General features: G+C 37.5%; 3 protein-coding genes across 4 annotated transcripts in view; 1 reads left to right on the top strand and 2 right to left on the bottom strand.

The window, feature by feature from the left end:
- TSEN2 (tRNA splicing endonuclease subunit 2) overlaps nucleotides 1–23357 on the bottom strand; it is a 728632-nt gene that overhangs the window by 199221 nt on the left and 506054 nt on the right. The window lies entirely within an intron of this gene.
- Nucleotides 1–23357, top strand: part of TIMP4 (TIMP metallopeptidase inhibitor 4) — a 328069-nt gene that overhangs the window by 153095 nt on the left and 151617 nt on the right. The window lies entirely within an intron of this gene.
- PPARG (peroxisome proliferator activated receptor gamma) overlaps nucleotides 1–23357 on the bottom strand; it is a 146116-nt gene that overhangs the window by 99975 nt on the left and 22784 nt on the right. The window lies entirely within an intron of this gene.

Here is a 23357-nt window from a genome sequence, read left to right as displayed (position 1 = left end):
CAAACTCCTGACCTGGTTATCCTCCTCCTCTCCACAACTCCCCAAGAGCAACCAGCATTAATCTGATGTATCTTGTGATGTTCAGAATGTGTTCACAAACCAATTCTCATCTTATTATGGAGAATTCAGATCGGTAGCTTTTTGGTTCCAGCACTGTCTCAACCGGAGTATCATTTTCCCTTTAATATATTCTCATAACTCCCACCTCTTACCCTTCCTGATTAATGTCTCTGAGATAAAGAGATTAAATTAAGATGGGCATATACCTCCTTACCCAAACTGGGACACTTTTAAGAGTGAAAGAGGGCACGATTTAAAAATCACACAAGGACAACAGGCATAAACCGGGACTGTCATAGGCAAACCAGGACATACCATCACTTTAAGATTAAGCAAGGTAAGGAGATTTAGAAAGGACAGTGGTGTCATGATGTCTTTGGTCCTGGCAACTAGAAACTAGGTCAATGCTGCCATTGTTGTTTCATTCTTTTTCCCACGTTGCCTTCCACTTCTAATGATTAGCTCACTGATCTAGGAATCATACTAATACTTTTATTGGAAATCTGTAATTAGAATGTGGTGGAGTGAATTTTCTTTGCTTTGCTTTTCTTTTCTCTCTCTCTTTTTTTTTTTTTTTTACCATTGAAGGTTCACACAGGGCAGCTGTTTTATCGAGGGTGAGAATTGCAAAGTTTTTGCCGTAGGCTCTCTTGCATTAAGAATTGTTGCATCTGGCCACTTTTCAAGCAACCAGATGTGAAGTAAGTAATGCCCATTTAGATTACAAATCTCATTTTAATATCTTTCAACATAAACAACAATAGTCAATTTGTGTATTTCAAGGCTTCCAAGAGGTGAGAGACATTCACCACACAGGAACCATACTATAAAAATGCTAGAGAAAATAAGTATCCTATCAAAAATATTTTTAAATGGTCAAAACTGCTTATTGCAATGAAGGCAGTAAAATAAAGCTTGATTTGATGACTACAAGTAACACAGCAGCAAAACCTCGAATAATTCAATTCAGTAAGTTCTGAGCACTTAACCATAAGCCTTAGCTATTGAAATGATTATATTCTGGAATTACTACCAACTCTGACAAGGTCTGTAACCACCACCTAAGGCAACACATGCTTTGATGGTACCAGTGCTCACATATTATTTGCAGAGTATTCAGAGCTCTAATATAGACTAAAAATCATCTCAATAGTGAATTCCTAACAATGTACAATTTCTACCAATCTTAAACTGCAAGTAAATGCATTTAAACTACCTTAAAAGAAAATTAACAGAATTTCTATTACTTCCAATTTTGCAGTTTGGATTCATTATGATGGGTCTTGTGACTCATCACAGTAGGCCAGTCTGAAGACAGTCCATGCCATTTAAATCCATAGTCATAAGTAAAAGTAAGTATGGGAATAAACAAAATAAAGAATTAAAAATTAGAAATAAACTTAGAGCAAATAAAGATGTTAAAATGTATTGACCTAGATGGTAGGATAACAGAGATGAAAGTACATATTGTGAACAGCTGAAGTATATGTTGGTACATAAAGTGTCTACTGGAGCAATGCAGGACAGGGTGGTTTTGACCATAAAGTATAAAATAATCAGTAATATTTGTATAGTCTTTTAGAGTTCACAGAGCACTTTTACATATATTATCTATTTCATCTTGAGAAGTAGGAATTATTCCCATTTTGTTGAAAACTGAGGAGGGTCACAGAAGCTATGTAACTTGGCCCAGATCATTCAACCAGGGAGTAAACTCTGAACTTAAAAAATTTTACCCAAGTCAGCCGGGCACGGTAGCTTCCACATCTGTAATCCCAACACTTCGGGAGCCGAGGAGGCTGGATCACTTGAGGTCAGGAGTTTGAGACCAGCCTGGACAGCAAGGCGAAAACCCATCTCTACCAAAAATATAAAAATTAGCCAAGTATGGTGGTGGGCACCTGTAATTCTGGCTACTTGGGAGACTGAGGCATGAGAACTGCTTGAACCTGGGAGGCAGAGGTTGCAGTGAGCCGAAATCGCACCACTGCACTCCAGCCTGGGTGACAGAGCAAGACTCTATCTCAAATAAAAAAAAAAAAAAAAAAGAAAAGAAAATTTAAACCAAGTTAAGAAACCTTTTTTTAGTAAATTGGGTAAAAAAACCCCTGCTATTTAACAGACACTGTGGGAAATGTTATACAAAGAAATATAAGCCTGCTCTTAAGGAATTTGTAATCTTCGGGGAGAAAGAAGCTACAAAGAGGTGAAAAGTTAAGTAATGATATGTGATTTGAATTAAGAATTGCAGCCAAGAATGGAAGAACCGTCACAAAGCAGCACCTGGTTAACTGCCAGATAAATGTAAAAAGGCCGAAGTTTCACAGGGACTCAAAAAAAAAAAAAAAAAAAACCGTCAAAATGGGATGGTTGGGGACAATGGCTTCATGGAAGACAGGGGCCTGTATGTGGATCCTAAGAGTATGGCCTTTTAAAAGACGGCGACCATGCAGCTAGGTTATTTCCTATCTGTGTCACTCAACAGAACCTCAGTCATTAATGTCATATGAATAAAGACTGTTGTCTAACTGATGAAATGACTGACGACTGAATGAACAAGTACACAGAAAGGAAATGCGGAGCTTTCTAGGTGAGGTGGGGTGCATGAGCATGATGGGGGAGCGTGAATATGAACCTATTACCATGTTTTACCATAGCTCAGAACGTGGCTTAGCCAAGGTTCCATAGCAAGATGGCACAGCTGAGGATCACTCAAGCCTGGGAAGTTGAGGTTGCAGCGAGCCATGATGGCACCACTGCACTCCAGCCTGAGCAACAGAGTGAGACTCTATCTCAAAACAACAACAACAAAAACACAGGAATACAGGTCTCCTGACTCCCAGAGAGATACAGAGATGGAAAGAGAAAGAATGATGGCTATAAAATTAGGTATACCCAAGCTGGAAGCCCTGCATCACCACATGCAGTGGTGTAACTTTGGGCAAAGCTATTTAACCTCTGTTTCCTCAGCTGTAGAAGAGGACTGTGGTGATAAATTTAAGAAATAATGTTCAAAAGAATAATGTAAAGCACTTAGAAGAGCTTGGCATACAGTAAGTTGAAATACTAGCTTCCTTCTCCCCGAACTATGTTTTAAAGAGTGTTTTTGTTTGTTTGTTTTTACAAGGTCCACTTTGGTATTGCTACCACTGGAAAGATCCCCTATGCAGTTGGCTCATGACTTCATTTACTCAAATCTAATTCAGACATAACTTTTCAGATTTTTTATTTTTACAGATAGGATCTCACTCTGTTGCCCAGGCTGGAGTGCTCGTATGAACGTGGCTCACTGGAGCTTCGACCTCCTGGGCTCAAGCGATCCTCCCTCAGCCTCCCAAGTAGCTGGGACTATAGGTATGCATCCCATCATGCCCAGTCAATTTTTTAAATTTATTGTAGAGATGGGGTCTCACTATGTTTCCCAGGCTAGTCTTGAACTCCTGGGTTCAAATGATCCTCCCTCCTTGGTCTCCCAAAGTCCTGGGACTATAGGCGTGAGCCACCACGCCTGGCCTTCGGATGGTTCTTTACTGTGTACATGTCTACTTGCAATGGTAGTAGAATAATTTTGAAATCACTGCCCTATATATGGAGTCAGTGATCAGTTATCAAAGACTATTTATTCGGATGACATTAATAATGCTGAGGAATGTACTGATATACCTAGGCCTCTGGGTAGAATTACATAAAAATCCACATATTAAACAAAAACAAATGCCATATAACTGTGATTAACTATTAAAAACCCTTAACACACTGAAAGTTGTTCCTCTACCTTTAGAACAAATGGGCAAATGCTAAGGGAGAAAAGGCAGTTTAAAAGTTATTTACTTTTAAAAGCAGCTTCCAGAGCACTTCCTGGGATAATCTTCGAGATTTTCTATATCTACAGTATAATGTTATTTGCTATTCAAAAATTAAACTAAGATTCTAAAAGTTCTTGAATCATCAATTCAAGCCTATCTAAATTCAATTTAAATTTTATTTCACCCTATAATATTTACCAAGACAGAAAAATGGCTTAATATGTTGAAGAAAGATTTTATACAGGCAGAAATGAAAAGGGCTTTTTGGTTGACCAGGTTAAGCAGAAATTTAAATTTAGTTTTGCCAAGAACAATGTATACATTGTACATTCCAGTTCCTCATCATTTCACATAACTAGATTCTGGCAAAGGAATTGGAAAAAAATGCTTAATTTGACAATCATTAGTATATAACTATCTCAGCACATACAGTTTCAAACACTATGGATATATTAAGATCAAATTTATATCTCTGCCTCAGTCCTCTAGTCTGAACCTCGACATTACATAGAAATATCTATTTGGTAACTCCATTGAAATATCTCATAGGCAACTGAAACTCAACAGGTTAAAAACTCCATTCATCCTCTCTTCCCTAAAACTGGTCCTCCTTCAATGAGCCCTGTCTTAGGGCTCCACCAGTGCTGCCACCAATATCCCAGCTGATCACTGCCAAAAACAGGGAGTCATAATTGATGGCCCAGATACCTGCATCAAACTAATCGCCATGTCCTTTTGATTCTACTTCTTAAACATTTACATTCAGCCACATGCTTCAATCTCTTCCACTTATCAACTGGAATCCAAGGACACTCTGTTCTCTCATATGCACCTTTCCGTAGCTTCCTACCTGGCGTCCTATCTGCCATCCTCTCCTCTCCAACCAATTCTGCATGCTACAGCCAGTGTGATGCAAATCAGGTTATGTCACTGCCCTGTTTAAACTCTATCTTGACTTCTGATTGTCTTAAACCCTGAATAATCTAGTTCTTGCTTCTCTCTGAAGCCTCACTGGATTCCTTTTCTCCACTTAAATCAGTGAGTAAACTAAGCTGTTTCCCCATCAGAGCCTTCACATCTTATTTCTTCCATCTGTAACATGGTTCTTCTCACAACCCCTTAAGTTAACTCCAATTCACTCTTCAACTATCAGCATAAAAACCACCTCCCCAAACTCTCACAGAAGCTTAACTCATCCTATGCAACTGCTGTCATTCTACACAACTCATACCGCCATTTCTCTCCCTCACAGCACTCATCATTTTAGTTAATACTTGTTCTTCTTCTGCCTTCCCCACTACCTGTAGACTTAATGAAGACAGAATCATTGCAGGGTCTCCACACTATACAAAGAACACTGAGTAAAGCTTCCAAAGATGAGTTTTAGTGTTGGTTTTAACTTGCTGTGTTATCTTCGGCAAGTCACTTCCATCTTACTAATGTAAGAAAATAGTCTTATTCCAGGAAAATGTTCTTGCATTGTGAAATTTGGGCTTTATAATGACATTTTAGATTATTGATATTAAAACAGATTATTATAAAATTCTAAAATTCTCAGAGTCCAAGAATATATTTGTGGATCTCCAAGAATCTGTGGATCTCAGTTTAGAGAAGAGATGGTCTCTTCAAGGTCTAAAATTTCTCATCATTCTGAGAAAATGGATTTTATTTTCTGGAATACTTCACAGTGAATCATACCCTAAATGTGAGCTTGTTAAAATGAGATTTGGGAGAGAACACAAAGAATTCCACAGCATCAACACATCCAGAACAATTCTTTCAGTTGAAGAGAGACAGATTCTCAAGTGATTTTAGCAACAGCACAAAGAGCATTTGACCTTAATTCAATGTATGTGGCAATGGAAGGCTGACAGCATTTATCTGTGCTCAAATGAAATCATCTTTTTGACTTTGTGGAGAAATACGGGAGAAAATCACTTTAAAAGTGAGAGAAGAATACAAAGGCAAAAGGCAAACAACCCAATTTAAAAATGGACAAAAGTCTTGAATAGACATTTCTCCAACGAACACATATAAATGACCAATAAGCACATGAAAAGATGCTTAATATCAGTAGCCATTAGGAAAATGCAAATCAAAACCACAATGAGATAACACTTCACACCTAATAGGACAGCTATATATATATTTTTAAAAAAAGGTGTTGTAGCGATTTAGAGATATTAGAACCCATATATATTGCTGGTGGGGATGCAGAATGGTGTGGTAGCTGTGAAAAGCAGTTTGGCAGTTGCTTAAAAAGCAAAACAGAATTAGAATATGACCCAGCATTTCACTTCTGGGTATATACCTAAAAGAACTGAAAGTGGGGGACTAAAACAGATACTTGAACACCAATGTTTACTAAAGCATTATCTGCAATAGCAAAAGGCAAAAACAACCCAAGTATCCAACAATAGGTGAACAGAGAAACACAAGGTGGCATATTCAAGCAACGGAATATTACTCAGCCATAAAAAGGAATGGCATTCTGATACTTGCTACAACATGGATGCACCTTGAAGACACTGTGCTAAATGAAATAAGCCATATAAAAAAGGACAAATATTGTATGAGTCCACTTATATGAAATAATTGGAATATCCAAATTCACAGAGATAGAAAGTACAACAGAGGCAACCAGGGCTGGGGAGTGGGTGATGTGGAGTTGTTGTTTAATGGGTATAGAGCTTCTGTTTGGGGGATGACAAAGCTTTAGAAATTGATAGGGGTGACAGTTGTACAACACTGTGAATGTAACCAATGCCCCTGAGCTGTACACTTAAGATGGTTAAAATGGTAAATTTTATGTTAAATATATTTTACCACAATAAAAAAAATGAAAGAATGGGCAACTTGTTTTTTACTGGTTGGACATCTAAAACTGCTAACCTTTTAATGAACTAATAGAGATATAAAATACACAAAATGGTTTTCATAGGAAAATTTGTTCTACAATCAAGAATCTCAAGAATTAGCAGTAATAAGTGTACAACTAATCTTCTAGTCTACCTGCTCTTTTTAGAATTATAGCGGTCCCAAAACTGGTTTATACTTATCAAGCCATACAAACTTTAATTCTACAGCTCATGTTAATTATTAATCCTCCTTAGTCATGAATGGTAAAAGTCTCAAAGATAACTGATCAACCGTTGAACTACAAATCAAAATAATCTGATATCCTATTATCCTTTTTATCCCCCTCTAGTGGAGGTGACAATAAGTGATTAAGTGACATCAGAATCAAGGAGAGAAAAGTGAGAGCACTATTACGCTATATAGTGGGTTCTAAGAACAAAACTTAATACTATTTATTCCCATTTTACCTTTCCAGTACACATATTTTGTAAGGAAAACAGAGCTTTTCAAGAGCCATGTAGATACAAAAGAAGCTTTCTTATTCAGTTTGATTGCTTTGTTTGTGATAACAAAGGACACTCATAAATTTCAACTTGATGAGTGATGCTGATAGAAGCAAGTTGCCATTCTTGGCTGAAAAATCCTGGAATTTTAACACCTTTTTTGTGATCGGAATATATTTTCTGAAGAACTTTCCTGAATCTAAGTCAACTGTCCTACAGAACAATTGTCACTCCTATTCCTTGCTCCTGGAGGAGGGGTTCTCCACTTCTTCAGACTCTGGGTCTGAGGCCTTTCTCAGCAGTGCCAAAAAAGGATCTGCACCAGCTGCCTCAGTAGTTCTCTGCTGTGGTCTTCATTCCCTTTTGGTTTGGACTTCTCGTTCTCTTCAAAAAATCTGCCAACTAGACTATGTCTCTAGTTTTTCTCAGGGTGCTTGGAATCAAACTGCTGAGTGGAAAAAGGCGACTACTCATAATAAAGATTCTGTTCTTTAGGCTTCTCTTTACTGGACTTCTTACCAAATGCCCAGAGGCCATGAGTTCAAATTATCTAAATATAAAGAAAATGCTTGTTTGAGACCTCATTTGCCAAGGTTCCACTTAGACTGCTAATTTATAGATGGTCTGAAAACTCTTAAGTCCCGAAGATTGGAATCCGAGTGGTGACGCTGCCTGCGGTGAGGCCAACGGAACAGCTAAAATAAAACCAGCAGCAGAACAAAGGGGAAGAAGCAAACTGGGTACAAACATCCAGTCTCCTTTTCTTTTACCACCTGACTCTTCACTCTACCTCTGGTATTTTAAATTACAAGGTAATCTCTTTCAAGGTAACTCCCAAATATATCATAGTAAATTAGTCATTCTTTTAAAATATACACTGATAATGCAGATTTTGAAAAAAAAAAAATAGTTAAAATTGTTAAAATTGAACAAACCTTTAAAGGAGGGGAAAAAAAAGCAATCAAAATCTTCTTTCAAGTTCACACTCTCACAGGATGGCTATGTCACTATCTTAATCAAAACCCAGGATATCTGTACAGCCTCCACTGAACACTCAATGTTTGAATACTTGGTTGTCATCTATGGCCGCACCACCTTGAACACGCCCGATCTTGTCTGAATACTTGGTTGGTCTTGATCAGTATTAGTTTCTACCCAAGAATCAAACAGTCATTTGTTAAAATCTCCTCTTTTTTTAATATCTCACATAAACAAATACTCTAAATCTCTACCTAGGGAAAGGAAAGATCAAGGATAATTTACAAACTTGAAGCTTGGTACTGAAAAAGAGACAAAGACATCTTTAAAAGTCTACTACCCGCACAATGTACAACTTTGGCCCTATTTCTTAATTTAAAAAAAGATGAAAACAGTGAGTGACTTCCAAAACAGCGCTATGTAAAACTGTTAATATTCTGGAAAGTAGCATAAAGTATATAAAAACATGTATTTGGACAAATGTTCTTGCAGTCAATTTTCTCATTTGAGAACATTAACCAGAGATGTATCTGTTGATTTTATTACAGCTGTAACTTTTCCACTGTATGAAGTATTAAAGTTAAAAGTTGGCTTGCTGTTTCAGTGGTCTGGAAAAAGTATATTGTGTATCACTGGACTGCTGTAAATTTAAATCCATTTCCTCCATTTCTCAGCTCATCTTGGCAGAATAATTCTAACTAAAATGCAATAAACTATATTGTCATACTCCAGGGTTTTTACAACTCGATCTACCATATTTGGGGGTAGCGGGTGGAGTAGAAAGAACTCATAAGGAAGTAAAGGGTATTATGGTGACATTTTGTAACCTTTAGCTAGCCAGAAGACAAGCATAATCATGTGTTTAAGATAGGAAGCATTACTAAATTTGGGATGACTTCTTGTGGTTTTCTTTTTCTTACATCAGCATCACTAAATTTGTTCAGAAATAGATTTCTGTTTTTCTAAATCATTTTTCATCTACATTATAAAACATAATTTTTTATAAATAAAATATTATTGGTAACATTTAAACTAATGAATGATGGAAAACTAGAATACTAATTTTTAAGTAACTACAAAACTTATTTTTGAAAATTCTATGATTTCCACTGTCACTCAATTCACAAGTTTAGTTCCCTTTTCACAAAAAGTCAACATAGCAACCAAATGAAAAACCAATTTAAGTGATACAAAAATAGACAACACAGACAAGTGACTGCCTTTTGCACAATTAACGTGTCCCTGAATTGTCATGGAAGAGATTGAGGAAAAAAAAAAAATCAAAGAGGAGAAAAAAGAATGGGAAGAGCCTTTTTTTTTTTTTTTTTTTTGGAGACAGAGTCTTGCTCTGTCACCCAGGCTGGAGTGCAGTGGTGCAATCTCAGCTCATTGCAACCTCCACCTCCTGGGTACAAGTGATTCTCCTGCCTCAGCCTCCCGAGTATCTGGGATTACAGGTGCACACCAACATGCTGGCTCATTTTTTATATTTTTATTTATTTATTTATTTAGAGACAAAGTCATGCTCTTGTCGCCTAGGCTAGAGTGCAATGGCACAATCTTGGCTCACTGCAACCTCCGCCTCCTGGGTTCAAGCAATTCTCCTGCCTCAGCCTCCCAAGTAGCTGGGATTATAGGCACCTGCCACCACACCTGGCTAATTTTTGTATTTTTAGTAGAGACGGGGTTTCACCATGTTGGCCAGGCTGGCCTTGAACTCCTGACCTCAGGTGATCTGCCTGCCTCAGCCTCCCAGTGTTGGGATCACAGGTGTGAGCCACTGCGCCCAGCCGATTTTTTGTATTTTTCATAGAGATGGGGTCTCACCATATTGGTCAGGCTTGTCTTGAACTCCTGAGCTCAAGTGATCCGCCCACTCAACCTCCCAAAGTGCTGGGATTACAGGCTTGAGCCATCACACTCGGCACAAAGCCTCTTTATTGGTGGCATTTAATTTTGCAATTCAAACTTTCATTCATTTCATAAATATTCATTGGTTGTTGTTCTGTGTCAGGCACTGTCCTTGATGCCGAGGACGCAGGAGAGAGCAGGATATCATCCTTGCTTTCAAGGGAATTTATAACTAGTCTAATCAGACATCTTAACAATTTTTAATACGAGGAAAAAGAATTCATCCAGAAATTCTGACTTGTGGACTTAAGTTCTAAAAGTTTCTTTGTGCCTATGAAGATATTAGTTCTAATTTTAGTTATCTCAACATGTTCCTTTTATAAATAAAGTTATACGGTTGATGTATCTGTGAAAAGATCAAGGCTGCTCCATTCCAGAATGCTTAGAAAGTTAAGCACAGTATTATAGAACGGTCCTAAAAGATCAGTTCATCTCACCTAATTTAACCTGTCTAATATATGGGAAAACTGAGGCCTGAAGAGGGAAAGTGACTTGAATAGGGTCACTTAACTGCCATGTAGTCTTTGTTTTTTGAGATTTCTTTCAGGTAAAATATAACTTTCAAAGTATAGTTGTAACTAGTGCTGTTATACATCTATGCTTGCTTGACACCTTTCTCTTATCCCCCCCGTATAGCAGGCACATCAACCTCATTATCCTTCCTTCTAAACTTGGTGGGAGCAGTCTTTTTTCTCACATTGTCTGGGTCTTTTTAACGTCTATTCTTTTTTTTTTTTTTTTTTTTGTCTTTTGAGACAGAGTCTTGCTCTGTTGCCCAGGCTGGAGTGCAGTGGCACAATCTCGGCTCACTACAACCTCCATCTCCTGGGTTCAAGAGATTCTCCTGCCTCAGCCTCCCAAGTAGCTGGGATTGCAGGCGAGCACCACCACACATGGCTAATTTTTGCATTTTTAGTGGAAACGGGATTTCACCATGTTGGCCAAGCTGCTCTTGAACTCCTGACTTCAGGTGATCCGCCCGCCTTAGCCTCCCAAAGTGTTGGGATTACTTAACGTCTATTCTGAGACCTCTCCAACACCATTCCCACCTTCTCCACTGATAAGCACTCTTCCTTACTGTACTTGACTCAGCTGCCTCAGAAGAACCGTCCTATGCACTGCCCAAATTAGCAATGGTCTAGGGTCACTTCCTCCATTAATTACTATCTATTACCTTCTAAATGCCGAAATATTCCTACCACTATGCTTTTATAATCTTAAACGAAGATCTTCTCCTTGAACATTCTAATGGCCTTACTCTTTTTTTTTTTTTTTTTCATTCTTCTTGACCTTTCGTTGTCATTTTGCAGCATTTCAATTAAAAGAATATGTGGGCTTGGGGGTTAGACAGATCTCAGTTTAAATCCAGATTCACCTTGCACCAGCAGCATGACATTCAGGCAAGTTATTTAACCACAATAAACTTTACTTAATTCACCAGTCAAATAGGGACAATGATAATTCCTACTTTACACGGTACTGTGAGAATGAAATAAGATTATACAGGTAAAGTTATTGCCACAAGGCTGGGTATACAGAAGTACTAAGCATTGTCTTCCTTTTCTTAAAAGTCCCCTCCTTTGGCATGGCACTCTCTCCACACGCTCATCTTCCTCTTTTAAACTCCACCTTTGTGTTGTTTCTTAAGACCTCAGCTTTCAAAACACTCTTCCATCAATGTTAATGACACCAAATCAAAGAGTCTGATTCTAAAATCTGAACCGAGGTCTCGTCACCTAACTTCACATCTTCATCAAATCCAAAAAGCAAGCTAATTTTTCTTCCTCCCAAAACAGAGTCTCTCTTCCCAATTTCTTTTAATACCTCCATCTCTCTATTTATCAGCCAAAAATTCATTTTTCACTTTTTTCATCCTCTTTATTTTTTATTCAGTCATCGAATCACATAAGCTATCAAAATCTCTCTTTTAGCTGGGCACAGTGGCTCACACCCATAATCTCAACACTTTGGGAGGCAGAGGTGGGAGGACAGCTTGAGCTCAGGAGTTCAAGACCAGGCTGGCCAACATAGCAAGATTCCACCTCTAAAAAAAAAAAAAAAAAAAATTAGCTAGGCATGGTGTTGTATGCCCGTAGTCCCAGCCACTCGGGAAGCTGAGGCAGGAGGATCAGTCCGGCCTGGGAGGTTGAGATTGCAGTGAGCCAAGATGGTACCACTGCACTCCAGCCTGAGCAACAGAGTGAGACCCTGTCTAAAAGCAAAACAAAACAAAACAAAACAAAAAAAGAAACCAACTCTCTTTGACTTGTGCCTTCCAAACACAGCTTTTGTCGCCTCACTTCCCTAACCCCAAATCTTCAAGATCCCCAATACCTCCCAGACCAAGTCCAAATTCCTCAATCTTTGATATCTTTTGATAGCATGAAATTCTTTCCTCGTGAAGCTCCTCTTGTTTAAAATTTCCAGTTTCTTCCTTCTCATGTATCCACATCCTTACTTAAGGGTTCAGCTCAGTGCAACCATCTCATGAAGCAACCACTGACCATTCCAGTTCTGCACGTGTATCTTCTTCTCTGAACTTTTGCTGCATGCTTTTCCCCAATCAGATATTGCCTGGCTCTATTATTTAATTTTTTCAGTTGTAGGTACTGCCTTTGAAATAAGACCATGAGCAAAGAATATGTCACAATTCTATTTTGTCTAAAATAGTGCTGCATACATAAAGGTAGTACAATAACTACTTGTTTAATAAATAATACATACAAGTAGGAACCAAAAAATTTAAATGCCAATAACTAGTCTAGTCTTTCATGTGACTTAGAAGCCATGCTTCAAATTCTAAAGAAAGCTTAAGAGCCCTAACCAGTCTGTGAACTGAATATCCCTCATCCCTAAATTAAAAGTAGCTAGCAAAGGGATCTATGTATTTTTATGGATTCATTTTCAATATCTGCAACAAAAAAGTCTATGCAAAGATTAAATCTACAAAACTGTAAATGCATATCTCTCATGGAAATTCTTTTCTAAATTCAATTCTATAGCACACTTTGCATCACATGTTGATAAATTTAAAAATAATATTTAGTCAAGGCTGCTAATACTACTAAGATTAATTAGTAGAAATAAATGCATATCTGAAAGTGTTCAATGACACTGCAATTTCATTACTTGCCCAATACTTGCTAGGAATTGTGTTAAGTACTAGGGATCCCTGAATATGGTCTCTGTTCTCAAGAAATACACTATAAAAAATATTGAATCAATGATAGTATGAAAATCAATCCATCCCAGTCATAAAGTCAGTGCTGTGAGAGGACACTGAGCAGCCTGGTGTGTCTGACCCATAAGATGTGTGGGAGCAGGTGGAGGTGATGACATCGAAGAGGTAGGCTGAGCCGACCACAAAGTCTCTAATGCTGTCTGAAAGGGGATGAAATATAACTACGGACTGGAGGATGATGGAAACAATGGATTGCTGGGTCACAGAGATAATCTGCAATAACTCAAATGAGGAATAAGGAAAATCTGAACTAAAACAATAATCAATGGAAATAAAATAGTTAGAAAAATTTATAGTAGCAGCAATCAGTAGGTTCCTATACAGAAAGATTTTGTGTCTCCCTCCACCTCCACCCTGCAGCATTTGGCACCTGGGGGCAGAAGTGTACCAAAAAAAAAATGAATTATTCTTAGACTCTCATTTGCTGTTGCTATTACTTTTATTCCAAAGTCTGATGCATAAATTAGTTACCCCATATATATTAAGAACATTCATTAGGGAGACTTTTTGTAACTTCCACGTATCACTTAGAAGGAAGCAAGACACTCAACCACATACCAGCCACCACTCATCCCAGTCCAGCTGATCTTCAGAAGGAGATGAACTTAAAGCAAGTGAGTCCATGCTGTCAGACACAGAGGCCATATAAAGGAGTGACTGCTGCCATTAAGCACAAAGTCAGCCTTTCCTGGTAAATATGTGGTAGGGTACTGATGTGGGCCTCTAACACCTCACACTTTTCATGTTGGTATATAACATAAAAGGGAAAACTGAACTAATTAACACAATGAAGGAGCTTAATGCTTTTCCCAAACAAAAATATTAAAAAGATATTGAATCACTGCAGAGATTCTTTGAACTCATATCACATAGATAAGCATTTAAAAAACAACTTAGTCTTCTCTTCTCTTCTTTTCTCTTTTTTTCTTTGACAAAGTCTCACTGTGACCCTCAGGCTGGAGTGCAGTGGTACAATGATGGCTCACTGCAGCCTTGACCTCCTGGCTCAAGTGATCCTCCTGCTTCAGCCACCTGAGTAGCTGGGATTACTAGCAGGTGCCACCATGTTTGGCTAATTTTCTTTATTTTAATTTTTGCAGAGACAGGGTCTCACTATGTTGCTTATGCTGGTCTCCAACTCTTGGCCTCAAGCCATCCTCCCCACTGGGTATCCCAAACTGCTGGGATTACAGGTGTGACCCACCCACTGTGCCTGGCCTATATTTCTTATAGTAATATTGTTATTGTGGGGTCTGAAACAGAAATAAATAAATGCAGAAATATCTAAGTAATTTCAACAAATGACTCATGCTACAGATCAGTTTCTAGCAGGCAGAGCACCCAAGTATGTTCCTATAAATCTTAAATTAATGAAAACACATTATTACCAGCAAGGAAATAAATACCAGTAGATACTGGTATTTATTTAGACAATACCAAAAGACAAACACCACATTCTGCTCAGCTTTAATTTGTAGCAAGAAAGCAGGGACTAAGGAATAATGACACACATTCCTCTAGCAATACATACATGCATACATACATACATACATATATACACACACACATACACACATGCATATATACATAAATGTCCAAGATGCATTTCTAACAACGCATCCTCAAAAAAGGTTAGTACGTGCTAGGAAACAGTCAATCCTTACTGCAAAATGTAATACCTCTGCATGCAGCATAAGGGAGCAGTCTCCATTTACACTACATCCCTTAAAGAATTACTTAGATTTGACCAGTGTGTGGGGCACTGATTAGCGTGTACTGGTGACTGTTAGCTTGAGTAAGTTACTTGACCTCTTTCTATTTTGATTTATTCATTTGGAAAAGATAAAAAAGTGAAGGCAATTATTACAGTAATACCATAAATATACGCTGTAAATTATTTCTAAGCCCTTTATATATTTGATCTTACTTGATCCTTAACATAAACATCTCTTACTTAACAGGTAAGGAAACTTAAAAGACGGCCAAAGAACAGAAGAGGAAAGACAGTAACTAAGTGGCCTGGCTCCCAAAGCAGTGAATTTCCCTGGAATGACATTGTTAAGGTTCTTTCAAAGTATAACTAAAAGGTCAGCATCAGTAAAAATAAATAAATAAATAAATAAAAGTAAAAATTATTAAACATCTCTATAGTAATAGGAAATTACTATTGTATGTAATTATCACAATACTTCATGAGTAATATACTTTATATTTCCAGTGAAAGTGACAAGGAAGATTTTGTGGTTTATTAGTCATGCCAGATTTCTCTAGGTATGCATAAAAGATTGCTTAAAAAATTAGGTCTTGTCAATTGTATTTATACTTTAATGGTTACTTCTGTATATAAAAGTACTTCAATTTTACGACATTATCTGGAAGAAGTTCAATAACAGATTTTTAATACTCTACTCCTACAAAATGATTGTAAAGCTCCATGGGAATTTAGATTTGCACAAGTTATTAGGATGTGACCTTTCCCTTAGATTTCTTATTTTAGGATCAACTTAACATGGTATTTCCCCAGTGGGAGCTGCTGTACTTCCTTCACAGATAAGAAAAATAGCAATCACAAATTATACTGAGCAAACTTAGGGAAACATACATTTCTGTGATGCAGACAAAACTGAAATCTTAAAAGGAGAACACACTATGTATTCCTTGGGCTTGAGAGGAAAGCCATGTGGCTTGTTAACAAAAGAAAACAAAAGTCATGCCATTATGGTATTTCCCTGAAATTTATACCTAATTGTTTCTTGTCCCAGCCACCAAGTCTTATGACTTTTAAAGATTATTAAAGATGTTTACGTCACTAAATTTCCTATGTCCTGTCTAGTGGGAGTATAAAAGGTTAAAAATATCTAACTTTTAATAATTTAAATTATTTCAGATCACAGGATCTGGACTGAAGAACAAGAAGTCACAAGCTTACGGGGGAAAAAAACTAGAAGAGTATGAAAGAGAACACAGTTGCTTTCCTTTTGCCCCATGGAACTAGCTTCCAATTATTGAGCACTTACTATGTAACACTGTATATGTATGATTTGTGATATATAAGCTATTGGAGGCACCCAAAGAACCAAGCATGCCATAAGTCAGACTGTAGCGCTCATAGTTGACTTTATTTATTTGAGGCAAAGAAAACTGGGGAAGGAGACACTGAATCCCCAAACAGAAAGTTGAGAATAAACAGGAGAGAATTTCACCCATAATCTTTTTCCTATTCATTATAATGCTTTGTAAACATATAGCTTTGTATCTTAAAATTCTTATATCTTTATTCTAAAATTTGTTTCCCAAATATTCAAACCACAAATTTAAAAACATTTGGTTTTAAATAAGTATTTTTTAAAAACTAAACTGAACTTATCTCTGTGAAAGTCCTACTTTGTTAAATCTGCATTTTCAAAAGCAATCTTTTTTTCCTAATAACTAGCAACTGAGACTTACAGGCCGTAAGGGACCCACAGCACAGTATTTATATTTTATTTAAATCTGACATAGCCTCAGGAAATAATCTGTAACTTCTTTGCTATTAAGCTGGGTTTTTTAAAAAAACACCATTTGGGAGGCCAAGGCAGGAGGATTGCTTGAGGCCAGACGTTTGAGACCAGTCTGAGCAACATAGCAAGGCCTCATCTCTGAAAATAATTTAGCAATTAGCCAGGTGTGGTAGTGTGTGCCTGTAGTCCCAGCTACTCGGGTGGCTGAGGCAAGAGGGTCACTTGAGTCCAGGAATTTGAAGTTGCAGTGAGCTATGATCGCACCACTGCACTCCAGCCTGAGCAACAGAGGAAGGCCCTGCCTCTAAAGAATAAAAATAAAAATAAACTGCTCACATCGTTCTAATCTCTAAACTACTATTGAAGCTCTTCACTCTCCAGCCTCCTACCACTATCATACACATAAAGCCTTAAGTAAATAATTCATTTAAATTAACAGAAATCATTTAAATGTACTTCCAAAATACATTTATGTTTTGTATGTTTTGTTCATTTGCTATTAATATATCCTCCAAGAAATCTGAAATGTCATAAAATTAATAATGCAAGAGTAAGGTAATTAATTGCTCAAACACTTTAACACAGAAATTCCTCTCGGCAATTTATCTGAAGAAAATAATTTTTTTAATTGAGTGAAACATGTACATAAAGATATTCATGGTATGTAATGGTATAAGAATAAAACATAATTATATAATAATTAAAAAACCAGAAGCCACCTAAAAACTAGTTTAGTAAATTATGTGCTATCACTAAGATTATTGCCATTATGAAAAATCTGAAAGCCAGATAGAAATGAAAAATTTATAGGACCTAACAGTGAAAGAAGCCGAGGGCCAAGTGATAAATATACAGCAACTGTCAGTAAATAAAAAGCATACACATGTGAACAAAACTGGAAGAAACTACAGAAGAATAGTTTTTTTGTGTGGTTGTGATCTTTTTATTTTAAAAAATATTTCACAGCTTTCTAGTAATAAACATGAAAAGAAATGAACAAAAATGAAACAAGCCCAAAGGCCAAAATTCAAAAGCAAAAGTAATTTGTCTTCGTTCCTAATCACATTTCCACCCGCCTTTAAGGTTGGGGCAGTAAGCATTGCTTATGTTTCAACAATGAAGCCCTGAATTCATAGCATGGGTATAGCTAGGCAGAGAGTTTATTTACAGAGGGCAGGACTGAACTTTGCATGTGAGCACATACAGAAAATGATAAAGATCGTTGTGTCCTATTAGTAATTTACACAATTGTGATTTGCTCCACCCAGTACATCTATAATTGAATTCCTCAGTCATAAAATCATTGAGACCAAACAAGTTCAGATATCTTTTATCTAAACCCTTTTTCTCCCTCACCATCAGTTAACATATTTCTTAAGGGGCTTTTCTTCTTTTTATAGATTCATTTGTCTTAGTTATAAATTAACCGCACAAGCAACTCTCCCAGCCACCCAGCTCTACTGTTTCCTGTGTACCAGATTTTTTTTAACCTTACAATTTATGGTATACAAGCCATTTAAACTGCCAGTTGGTAAATGATGTCCAGGAACCATCTTTAGATTTTTTTTAAAAAAAAGGTTCCTAAGGATTAATGGTCCTCTAAGCAGAGATTCTCCTTAGAGCCAGACACCCTGGCAAAGAAGTGGATATAACTGCTGAAGACTTGTTACTTCTTTTTCAGTTTTTAAAACTGTAATAAAATATACACAATATAAAATTTACCATTTTAACCATTTTAAGTGTGTATTCAATGGCATTAAGTACATTCACAATGTTGTGTAACCATTCTCCAGGATGTTTTCATCTTGCAAAACTGAAACTGTCCCCATTAAACACTAACTCCCCATTCCCTTCCCATGCCCCAGCCCCTGTTAAGCACCATTCTACTTTCTATCTCTATGAAATTTGACTACTTTAGGTGCAACTTCTGTTACTTCTTGTTTCACCTAAAAAATGTGAACTAGTGTAGTTTGCTAAATTAGTTGAACATACACAAGAGTTACCAGCAAAAAAATTAAGGTTTGAATTCCAAATACTTCACATTTCATTTTTCATGCCAAAATGCTTGAATTTAGACCACTTATTTTCAGATGCCAAAGTACATACCTGCTCCTAACTTTGTCTTTTAAGAGTCTGCTAGGCTGGGCGCGGTGGCTCAAGCCTGTAATCCCAGCACTTTGGGAGGCCGAGACGGGCGGATCATGAGGTCAGGAGATCGAGACCATCCTGGCTAACACGGTAAAACGCCGTCTCTACTAAAACACACACACAAAAAACTAGCCGGGCGAGGTGGTGGGCGTCTGTAGTCTCAGCTATGCGGGAGGCTGAGGCAGGAGAATGGCGTGAACCCGGGAGGCAGAGCTTGCAGTGAGCTGAGATCCGGCCACTGCACTCTAGCCTGGGTGACAAAGCGAGACTCCGTCTCAAAAGAGCAGGCTCTTCTTTTTTTTTTTTTTTTTCTGAGATAAAGTTTCGCTCTTATTGCCCACGCTGGAGCGCAATGGCACGATCTCGGCTCACTGCAATCTCCGCCTCCCAGGTTCAAGCGATTCTCCTGCCTCAGCCTCCCTATTTAGCTGGGATTACAGGCATGTGCCACCACGCCCGGCTAATTTTGTATTTTTAGTAGAGACGGGGTTTCTCCATGTTGGTCAGGCTGGTCTCAAACTCCCAACCTCAGGTAATCAGCCCGCCTTGGCCTCCCAAAGTGCTGGGATTATAGGCATGAGCCACCGCGCCCGGCCCTGCTCTTTTGATTTTAAAAGGCTTTATGCTTTTCTAAAATTAAATTGATTTTCTAGGCAATTGAACGCTGTCACTGATTTCCTTTAAGAATGAAATTCCCTTAGGACCACTTGTATTCACTGAATTCCCAGACATTTTGCCTAGAAACAATATGGTCTTCTTCTCTCCTCTCCGCATTCAAATAAATATAAGACAACGAGTTCTAAATTCTTGTTCAAATCCAGTCTTGGGTAATGATGATTGGGTGGATCAAGTGATTTTTTTCAAAGTATTTCACGAAATACTTTGACAGTTCTGGTGTGAACTTTCAAATCAGACCCTCACTGTCACCAACAAAAAACACTGCTAAGATGTGGTTCCGGAGGAGGCAGAGCTTTGTGGAATTATTCCCACTCACAGGTTTCTAGAGAGCTGCAACTGGAAGCAACTGGCTAAAGTATTAAGTACACTAAATAGAGACCAGACTAGTGGAGGCAGAGATGGGAGTGTGTATGAGAAGGATTAGAAAACAGCTCAAGAAATAGTCTTGATGAAAAGAATGCCTCTGCCTTACACTGTTCTAAGATTTGCAAATGCAGAATCTTAACTCTACAAATTAGCAAAAATCTAATGAGAACGATTATTTAGTGACTCCACTGTGACCTGTAAAAAACTTCTTAACTTGAAATAATCTGAGGCTTACGGAAAGGTTGCGAAGATAGTGGAGGGAGTTCCTACATACCCTTTAGCCAACTTCCCCCCCGCCGCTACTACAGTGCAGTCCCAGTACAATTATCAATGCTGATACACTGAAGCCAAGATACAGCATCCACCTGAGTTCCAGCAACAGATGAATGGATAAAGAAAATGTGGTTCACATACACAATGGAATACCATTCAGCCATAAAACAGAATGAAATCCTGTCATTTATGACAACATGGATGAGCCTGGTGGTTATCAGGTTAAGTGAAGTAAGCCAGACAGATACCACATGCTCTCACTCATATGTGGAAGTTTAAAAAGTTGATCTCATAGAAGTAGATAGTAGAATAGTTGCTACTAGAGGCTGGGAAGGGCTGGGGATAGCCAGAGATTGGTTACCAGATACAAAATTACAGTTAGATACAAGGAACTGTTCTAATGTTCTATAGCACCGTGGGGTGAATATAATTAGTAACAACCTATTGTAAATTTTCCAGTAGCTAGAAGAGCAGATTTTGAATGCTCCCAACACAAAAAAATTATAAATGTTTGAGGTGATAGATATGCTGCTTACCCTGATTTGATCATTATACATTACGCATGTATTGAAATATCACACTGTACCACATAAATATGTACAATTATGTGTTAATCAAAAATAATAATAAAAGCAAAAAAAAAGACCTAATAAATTGAGAATGGCACAATACTATAACTATTTAGATTTCACTAGTTTTCCTACTAATGTCCTTTTTCAGCTCCAGGATCCAATCCAGGATCCCACATTGCATTTAGTTGTTAGGTAATATTCTCCTCCAGATCTGTGGTGGTTCCTTAGTAAAGATGTGTCTTTTATGCCTCTGATACTGTTGAACGGAGATGGTCAGATACTTTGAAGAATGTGTCTGTATTTAGGTTAAAGCTTTCTCATAGTCAAATGAGATTAAGGATGTTTGGAAAGAATACGAAAGGCATGATGTGTCCCTTTCAGGACATTCTATCAGGGGCACATGTGCTCACTATGTCTTATTATCCTTGCTACTAACCTTGATCATGTGGTTAAGGTGGTGTCTATCAGAATTGTCCACTGTAAAGTTACTATTTTTCTTTTTGTAATTAATAAGTGGGGGCAGATACTTTGAGGTTATGCAAATATCTGTTTCACCTTAAACTTTCACTCAATTATTTTATTTTATTTTATTTATTTATTTTTTGAGAGGGAGTCTTGCTCTGTCGCCCAGGCTGGAATGCAGTGGTGCGATCTCAGCTCACTGCAACCTCCACCTCTTGAGTTCAAGTGATTCTCATGCCTCAGCCTCCCAAGTAGCTGGGATTATGGGCACCCGCCATCACACCCAGTTAATTTTTGTATTTTTAGTAGAGATGGGGTTTCACCATGTTGACCAGTCTGGTCTCAAAGTCCTGACCTCAAGTGATCCACCCACCTCAGCATCCCAAAGTGCTGGGATTACAGGCATGAGCTACCATGGCTGGCCCACTCACTAATTTTAGTATTTATCAGTGGAAGTTGCATGCAGCAATTATTGCTGTGACTTTGTGACAACAATTTTCTATTTCCTCCATTCCTTTTACATTAATTAAAGTTTTCTACAAGGAAGAGTTCTTCTCCCCCCATTTATTTACTTATTCGGTTATTTATTTATATCAATCTGGACTCATGTGTATATATTTTATCTATAAATAAGATTATAATTCGATATTATACGTAGTTATTTTATTGATGAAATTGTTCCAGCTTTGGCCACTGGGAGCTCCTTCAGGTTGACTCTTCTGAGCACATCCTTACTTTCTGGCTCCACAATATCCTCCAGGCTCAGCTTGTATTTTCCCTGCCCCAGGCTTAGAATTAACCACTTCTCCGAAGAGCTCTGGTTTCCTTTAAGGAAAATGGTATAGATTGAGTATCTCTTATCCAAAATGTTTGGGACCAGAAATATCTCGGATTTTGAAATTTTTTGGATTTTGGAATATTTGCTTAACACTTACTTGTTGAGCATCCCAAATCCAAAAATCCAAAATCCAAAATACTCCAAGGATTGTTTTCTTTGAGCATCACCTATATGCCCAAAAAGTTTGGAATCTGGAAGCATTTTGAATTTCAGATTTCAGATTTGGGATGCTCAGCCTGTATTTGGAAACCACGATCTAGTTTGTTACTGGGGAGTCACTGCTCTAGGTTCTCTTAGCAGACAGAGTTAGCAAACATATGTATGTATAGTAACCCATGTATATACACATCTCTATATTAATTTCTGTATCTCTCTGATGATTCTTTATTCAATATTGCTCGTTGTGGATTTCATTTATTTGCAGATTTCAGGAAAATGAGCTATTCTGTGATAGCTCATGATTTACCCAAATCAATAGCCCTAAAACTACATAAAACCTTGAAGTGGTATGTCTCCTTTTCCTTCCCAAAAAAGTTGGGGACTAAGAATTGCCTTAGAACCCTACAGTTAGGCCTCGGAAAGATAAATTATCCATGGTGGATATCCCAAAACTTTGGGAGCCCCTGGAGCCTCTGAAATCCTATCCCAATCTAGTGAGTTCCAGGAAGGAAGTAGTTTTAACGCCTGGTACCAGCTATAACTTAGCAATTCTTCCTCCTAGACTGGAGCACATCTGGCTAATATGAAGCTACTTTCTCCTTTGTGACCACAGATTATGACTGCATGGCCAATAGGGAACCAGGCAAGAAATCTTAATTTTTATCTCAATTTAATTAAAAGTATCATAAGACTCTAAAATCACGTGATTATTACTTAAGTAGAAAAATAAGATGAACATAAAAGACTTTAATTAGAGATTCATTTTTAAGGATTTGAGTTATTTCTCAACTTCTAGGTCATTTTCCTATCCTACCTTTGTTTTGTGTTAGACAAATATGTTACACTGCATAGTCCAACTGACTGGAAAATTATATAGCAGAAAGTATTATAACAGTCAAAAATTACTCTCTAGGAATTTTACAATAAAATACTATGTATAATTTGCATATTCTTTAAAAGGGATACTTTTCAATACAAATGCAGTATAAATTCTGATTTTACT

This window comes from Macaca thibetana, chromosome 2, assembly GCF_024542745.1.
Source record: "Macaca thibetana thibetana isolate TM-01 chromosome 2, ASM2454274v1, whole genome shotgun sequence".
NCBI lineage: Eukaryota > Metazoa > Chordata > Mammalia > Primates > Cercopithecidae > Macaca > Macaca thibetana.
Note: the sequence above shows the minus strand (reverse complement) of the source record. Positions and strands in the feature narration are given on the sequence as shown.